We start from the raw sequence: 8,457 nt of genomic DNA on the forward strand, positions 1-8,457 counted from the left end.
GGATCTGTCCCAGTGATCGGAAAGTTGCTAGTTCGAATCCTGTGACTGCCCCAAGTGATCATACTCTGTTGGACTCTTGAGCGAGGCCCTTAACTTGCAATTGTCTCGTCCTGGGTATGATGTTAATCTATATCAAGCTCGGTAAGGATGTACTCCATCTAACAAGGGAATATGGGGGTTGGCGGCAGGATTAGCACTCTAGCCACCAGAAAAAAACACACTGGTCCATTTGGATTGGTGTGGTGCTGAGGTATCACCTGCTGCATGGCTGCGCTCAGCTTCAGCATCCTGCTGTAATCAGTGTGTGCTCCTTACCTTTATCCAGTAGGGGTCAGTCTACACTGGAATCAGTATATTCAAAACTTGTTCAAAGCCACAAAAAACAAGGTTTGCTTCAAAATGTTTTTTTACATTAGTTGACAGCTTACGTAAGGCTCTAGTTTTATCCACACTGCTATAAAATGCAAGCATGTGAAATTCAGAACATTGTTGGGGATTTCAAGTTTATATGGAAATGGACCAGTTTCACTCCTGCCTTCTTTAGATTTGGTTGGGAAATACTAGTTACTTTTGCCACATACAGTGTGGACATCTCACCTTGGGCCTGGACACCACATAGTTTTGCTGGTAACACTTTGACGGGGCACAAATAATATAGCATTAAGCTATTATTTATATATTAATTAATCACAAAGTATGTCTTAGTTACATACTGATCTCTTGTTAATTCATTATTAATAAAATGTTTTATCTCAAGTAGTTACAGTATTTTTTACTATGCATGTGTTAATTTTGTAAACCTTTATAAACTACTGAAGGAATAAGGCAATAACACAAGTTAATTACTGAACTCGTATTTGCTCATCGTTAATGAATCGTCAATCAACTTTTATCCTAAGCGGTTACTATATTTATTACTATATCTTAGTCCTGTAAATCTTTGTGAACTACTAAAGGAACAAGTTATGAATAGCACAAGTGAAATACTGATCTTATGTTTGTTCATCATGAATGAATCATGACAAATCTTTTTTCTCAAGTAGTGACTATATTTGTTCATGATTTGTACTTAAGTAGTAACTGAGTTATTACTATTTGTGCCTCATCAAGTAAAGTGTTACAGTTTTGCTTAACTCTGCTTTTAAATTCAATAATGTCCCTCCAGACATCCTGTTCATCACTGACGTGCGATTCAGATCTTTAGCTTTAATTTAATGATTGTTTAACTACAACCAGGGTTAAGAAATTATGTTCATACACAGAGGGTTACTGGGTCTAAAACCCAGCCAGACTGTATGACAGAGAGACAGACCCACACACACACACACTCAAGCACTTATGCAGTGGGCTGTATTGCCAGAAATGAAAAGGAATAATCTAGAAGACCTAATATTAAAAAATGCTCATGGGAAAAAAGTAAAGACAACTAAGGTTAAAATAAAACCAGACTGTATTACAGTGTACACCGTTGTTTACATTGCTACATGAACTCATATCCCTGCAAGAACCTCAGTATGTTGGAAAACTGAATTCGCTTTTTCCTATTACATCACATCTGGCTCATTTCTGAGCTCTGCTCTGGTGTGTGTGTTCCAGGAGAGCTTTCAAATAGTCCTGTGTGTTAAACAAACACCCCTTTTTAGAAACGGCCACGTAGGAGGGAGTGGTCCATAGTGTGACTGAAGCCCCCTCATTCTTCATATTCTGCTCTGCCAACAGGTACAGTGAGGTGAGGTCCTTGTTCTTAGACGTTATTGGCTGAAGCCGCTGCACGTCTCGCCCCACGTCCATATGGGAGTTTGAGTGCCCATTCTGGCATGGTGTACCTCTGTAAATGGGAAGGCTTTGCGACCTTGGTATTCCAACACTGTTACACCCTGGGATAAGAGGACACTGGGGTGTCTCCAGTGTTGACAAAAGAGATGTTAGCAATATATAGGGGGGGGGAGAAGTTGCAATAGCATTTCAATAGCAATGGCAAATTCCAAAGAAAGGGCCTGGGGTAATTTAGTCTGATTTATTTATACTCTGTTACCCCCTCCACCCCCATAGTGATCTTTGATCAGGTTGAACATGACGTGATGCAGTGAATTCCTGTCGCCTTCCAAAATACTTCACTGAATTGTTTTGAAGTTATCTATTTATTTATTCCTGACCAGATGATTTTTGAAACCAGAAATATATAAAAATTAAGGGAATATATGTATATATGGATATATGTGAATATATCTTATTAAAAACCTGAATATTTACCATTGCTGAAATTGTTCACTAAAATGTAATGATTCTGGTTGATGTTCTGGTATCAGAATGGGTAGCCTTTTTCTCAGAAGTTCTGTTCCTTGAAGCCATGTCCCAGTTGACTGTGTTTAAACATCAACCTGTCTGGGAAGACCACTGGACTCCGCCTCTCTTGGCAGGGACTGGGAGGTCAGCGAGGCGTACTTTGTCTCGTCTCTGGCCAGACCTTGGCTGAGCTCTGCAATCGGACAGCTGTCTGCCAAGACTCACAAACAAACAAGGAACTAGTATCAAAGGTCACCACAGGCAGTACAGAATAAGCTGAGTCCTTGACACTCAGCATGGAAGGTCTATAGTGAGCAGCTCTCTTGGCATGAAGAGGTTTAGTTATTCCCAGAGTACTCAAGTATGTGTGTTTTACCCAAACGATGTTTGAAAGTAATGCTTTAAGCTGTCATTTATGGGTGATTCTTACCATGTGTTTGATGAAGGACTAACTGCGCTCCTGTTTAGACCGTGTGAATGTTTGTGTCACATGTTTTTGTTAAAAACGGATTTTTGTTAAAAATATCAACCTCCATTCTAGGAATAAGAACTACTTACAAATAGACAGACAGCTGCTTCTAAACATTGCGATTCATGTTCCTACATAAAGCCATCTACGGATCAAGCATCTGAATTTTTGGGTTTAGTATCTTATAGCATAAGCTTGTGAGATTCATATCAAAAGTGTGGCATTAATATGAAGGTAAGAGGTATGACTGCACACTTCATAAGGCAACAATATCTTTGGGACAGATAGTTCTGTTGAAATATTGACTCAAAGTGCAGAACGCTACATTCTAGGCCTCTCTGACCTTTTGGATGAAAATCTTTCACTGTCCCAGATGTTAAAGCTACTCGTGGAGCTTTTGGGGCACAGAATTCCCTGTATTATGGAATGGGTGGCTCAGTATGATGCACTATAGCTTTACACTTGTAGGGTTGCGGGTGAGACTGCTCTGGGTGTGGATTTTGCGTGTCTTTCTCATTACATTATGCAGCCACTTTTATCCAAAGCACCACACATTTCTGAGAAAACATGGTCAGTCAGTTTCTGGATTTTTGGGTTTAAAGGCCTTGCTTAAGAAATCATGGTGATATCACACTCTGCTGACCCTGGGACTTGGACCATTGACCTTGTGGTGATAGGGACAGTGACCCAACCTGCTGAGCTCTAAACCACCCATATGCTGTGTGGGTTTCGTCTGGAGGGTGTGGGTACTGAGGGTGCCAGAGTCCCCTACACTGACGATCATCCAAAATTTACTGAGCAGTATGTTACTGATCACCAATGATCACACTAAATTTCCCACTTGTTGAGCACCTGTCCTTCAATGTGATCTTGTGATTAGGCAAACTGGCATCTCTAAATTGCCGATGATGTGGGATTGTGTGCCTCGTAATTGACTGCAATTCCTCCATAAGGTGCATGTGTGTGACAAATATATCTCAATAGAATTAGTGCAGGTCGGGTGTGTATGTACTGCATGGGGCCCATATGTATCTTATACTGCTCCATATGTATCTTATACCCGATATACATATGTGTTTGTGTCATGTTTCTTAAACCTTTGTGCGAATTTTGTGGGGAAAGGGTCCCTGTTGCTCGATGAGAATGTGATCTGATGAGCATGACTGGAAACACCACCGCAGTTCAGCTGCTGGAAGATCAGCAATATGTGGTCAGATGCCATTTCTTACTGCCACCCATTAATTCGACCCCTATTCACCTGAGGCCACTCCCTGGGGAGGTGCAGTGGGACAGTCCGATAGCTCATGGGCACACGAGACATTTTATCTGTTGAAGTGTTAAGTATTTAGCAAACAGCTGACGTCACCACAGCATTTTAAAGGACGGCCGGAGGGTGAGAGTGGAGTAGAGCGCACCGCTTTCAGGACACCCGGGGCAGCGGCTCACAGCACCGCCTTCCAGCAGCATCACAAGCTCACTTCGCCCTTGTTCGAGATGCCGCAGCCCTTCTGCAGCATGAAAATGGCAACTTTCTGGGGCTTGTTCCTTCTTCTGTTGCTCCATCAGGTAGGACTTGTTGTTTGTTTCATTACAAGTTGATCTCTGAAATTATGCTTTAAGTACTGACAAAGTTAGGATTTTTGTTCGGCATGCATGATGCTATTTCTATCATACACTCAGAAAAAATGGTAAAAATTTGTACCTTTGTCACTGGGGCTCCACCCTCAAGGGTCTGCCGATTGTACCCTTAGCTGTTGGTAATTGTTTAATGCAGAAATGGATCTGAGGAACATTTCTGTACCATTGATGGTACATTAATGCTGTTTGTACCTTTGGGATGTTCCTCAGAGCCCATTTCTGTACCTTAAAAGGTACGATTACAAAGGCACAGCCCCAGTGACAAGCAAGGGTCAAACTTTTGCACGTTTTTCTGAGAATATATTAACGCACTATATAGCTAGAATACTTGTTTTTCTTGAAAGCAGTAGAATTCCTTGGATTTCAATCCTTGAATTTATTGACCAGTTATTTATTGCCTGTTGGAAGTACATGTCAGCGACTGGTGTAGTAAATTTTCTTGCCTGTTGTTGCAACTCAGGTCTGGTTTTTACATTTTTTATTTTCTGGTATTGATCCCATCTGGATATGAAGCACCTTGTGTTGCGGTGTGTGGATGTACTTATTTGTGTGTGTGTGTGTGTGTGTGTGTGTGTGTGTGTGAAAGGTGTCTGCAGGTCCTCTGCCTCCAGCTGAGAATCAGCATGTTGCTCCAGTGGCTGTCGGACTGCTGAGGCGCTTTGCCCGTATGACTCCCCTGTGGAGGATCATGGGAAATAAGCCACACAGAGCATACTGTCAGAACAACTACGAGTGCTCAACTGGGATCTGCCGGTGAGACATGCTGCGTCCTGCTCCCCGGGGCTGCTGATCTGTTAGTGTTAGACGTCCCAGTCTGCCTCATTAATTCTTGGCCACCTCTCCTCTCTCCCAGGGATGGACACTGCTCTTTCAATCAGCCGGTGAAATCCTACAGGACAACTTGAAGTCACCCCCTGTCAGCCTGGGGAAGCCTTTCCTGGGGCCTTTATCACGAAGCAGGATTTCTCGCTTAGCCAGATAACTTGTCAGAGTAAAGGTAGCCCAGTCTAAAGGGACTTTCTCTTTGTTCACTTACACTTAGCCCAGATACCTTAATCCGGCACGTTAACCGGCTAAGCAAGAAATCCTGCATCGTGATACAGAGCCCTGGCATTTACGAAATCCAGATGCTGCACTCAGTATTGCAGCTGCATGAGGCACTACTTTTCTTGCATTACTGTATTCAGGTCAACATAACCTACACGGGCACCAATGAGGTCAGAGATAACACACCACAAACACGCACTTGCTAACTCACCTTCGCTTAGGGTGCACCTGTACATCCTCAAACTCACAGTCTCTTCTGTTCGCAACCCACATCACCTGATCACATATGCAGACATGTTCATTCTCGCCTACACATACACACACACACACACACACACACAAATGTATGTGTAGAATCACAAATGGTGCCTGACACATTTTCCAAGCAGGTGACCCTTGGCTGGATTTTGGTAAGGTGGAATCATTCGCTGTGTCAGTGCTTAAGGTTTTATGGAACTGGCAGGCCTCTCAAGCAAGGATTTCACCACATGGCTTATACACATGGCCAAAGACAACTGGAGCTCTCTCCATAAGCTCAGCTACACAAAGACTGCCATTGTACTTCCAGTAATTAAAAAAAACACAGACCTCTTTTCCAACCTTTTAAAATATTTTACTTCTTTATTATATTTTCTTAATACATTTATTGTAACCTGCTTAACCAGCCTTTTGACAGTATTTCCCACACGCACAGCAGAATATTTTTATTTGGTAAGCAGGACAATTGCCTGACTCGTGCCTTATGAATCCAAGTTCCTTGTGGAGAAATGAGAAGCAATATATATTTAAAAAAAATGAAATATCAGAAGGAACTGATTAAAGTGGAAGTTACTGAACCAGAGAAAGCCACTGGGGAGAATCAAAGTAGATCAAACTCAGTGTTCTCTCTGTGTTTTTCAAAGCAGTTTTACTAGTTATGAATTAATCTGTTTGTCTTCTGTTGTGACAGATATGTTTCACTGATTGTATCCTTGGAGGTATGAAGTATGTGGTCTGGGATACAGATTATATTTCATGGTTACGTGTCTTTATTTATACAGTCTTTCAGGAAGGATTTCATTTTGTGTAGCACTCTGTTTAAATGTACCATTTCAGTCATGCTATTTTAGATGTTGTAGCGTTAAGTCGGACCTTGCTTGTTGCTATCAGTCTTTAATGGTTGACACAGAACTTCTCGTATGAGTGCCATAGCCTTGGATGATGGCTGATATATATTTAATTGAGATGGTATTTGAATTCAATTTAGATTACACTGAATAAACTTTGCAGAAGTTCTTCTCCAGATGCACTTGGCCACTTTAGCATCACGTTTCATATAAACTGAATTATTCCAAATGAACTTTTTTATAATTATCGAAGTAGCATGTCATTGTTCGCACTAGATTGTTATATGCTTCAACACACCACTTTTTTGCGCTACAACCTCTCGCAATATGCCAAATTCAGTTATGTATTTGCACAACCAGCGTACTGTAAAAATTCAGTTTCGTTTTGTACTGTTGCCTGTCACATGCTTGTAGCATGATATTTGTTTCACAAAAGGACAGTTCAAACCCCGTCACACTGTGCTTTGGCAATAAAGCATTTTGTTTCAAGCCTGATATTTTGTTCGTGATATTTCTGGTCAGATTCAACAAGAACGGAAAAAAAAAATTCAACTGTGGAAGAATTGCAATCGGCTGCATACAGTTCTTGGAATATTTTATTTGCTTACAGCTTTTTCAGTTATTTACACAACACTAATACGTATTGCCCACACTATTTATATAGCTGGGATTTGGTTAATAATGGCAATCAGGTTAAAAACCCTGCTCAAAGATACAGAAGAAAAAAAAATCATTTTAATAGCATCAAGCATTTATTATATATAGAAACTTTGTTGTAAGCATATTTATCACACTGAATACAAGCCCAAACTTAAAAAATTCTCTCTTTTTAAATGTACATTGAGATTATGATGATATTCTATTAACTTAGCAGATGCTTTTACCTTTTATGGTAAAATGCTTTTATCTACCTGGGGGGTTATGTGTATTGCTTAGGGACCCAACAATGAAATCACTCTGTGAAACCAGGTATTTGAACCAACAACCTTCCGATCACCGGCAGAGTGTCCTAACCTGCTGAGCCACTAACCACCCCCATTATTACTCACCACATAGAGAATGAAACAAAAAAACACTGGTTGCTTGATTTCAGTACATGCAGTCCTCCAGCTGTAGTTACCAATGTCCCCAGGGTTGTTTAAACAAAACCTACACTGAGGCAGCACCTTCGGCCCGTTACACAATGCAAACTGCCGCAGGGTCCAGGCCCTCCAGAACACTGATCCAACGCTTTGGGCGAGTGCAAAGGGCGGACGCCACTGCAGCAGGGGGTTTGAAACTCCTCAAAGAAACCGTTGGCTAGCACTGTGCTTCGGAAAGGAGTTGAGCAAATGTAGAGCACAGGGTCCATGCAGCAACAGTGTGCTACTGGGAACACATTTAGCCTTTATAGCATGTCAGAGCTTTGGATAAAAAATGTACATTAGGTTCCTTTCTGAGATACTAAAAAATAATAAAGTAATGCAGGATCACATCCATCCATCCTGAGCAGGTTTGCAGGTTCCCAGACTTTTCACGAAAATAATAGTGGTAGAGACTCATAACCCCATTTGACAAAGGGGTGGTCCCCTGCGTAAGTATATTGCTCTCATCTAGGTACGGGAACTCCCGAATTATGGTCATGTAAAACAAGGCGGCTGACCAGTGTGACAATTGAAGAAACGGATGTAGTTCTTATGGTTTCAAAAGTGTACATTACTTAAAAGACAAGAAGCTAAAAATGGCTGAAATTACATAATAATAATAATAATAATAATAATAATTATTATTATAAAAGAAATTAAACACTTGGCTTTCCTGAACGTTCCGCATCATTCGTGTCATGTGGCTGCTCTCAATTTCTGGAAGACGAAACTTTCGGGACCGGAGGGATGATTGTAGAGATGAATGCGAACCAACTAAATCAAATTG

Source organism: Brienomyrus brachyistius, chromosome 10, assembly GCF_023856365.1.
Source record: "Brienomyrus brachyistius isolate T26 chromosome 10, BBRACH_0.4, whole genome shotgun sequence".
NCBI lineage: Eukaryota > Metazoa > Chordata > Actinopteri > Osteoglossiformes > Mormyridae > Brienomyrus > Brienomyrus brachyistius.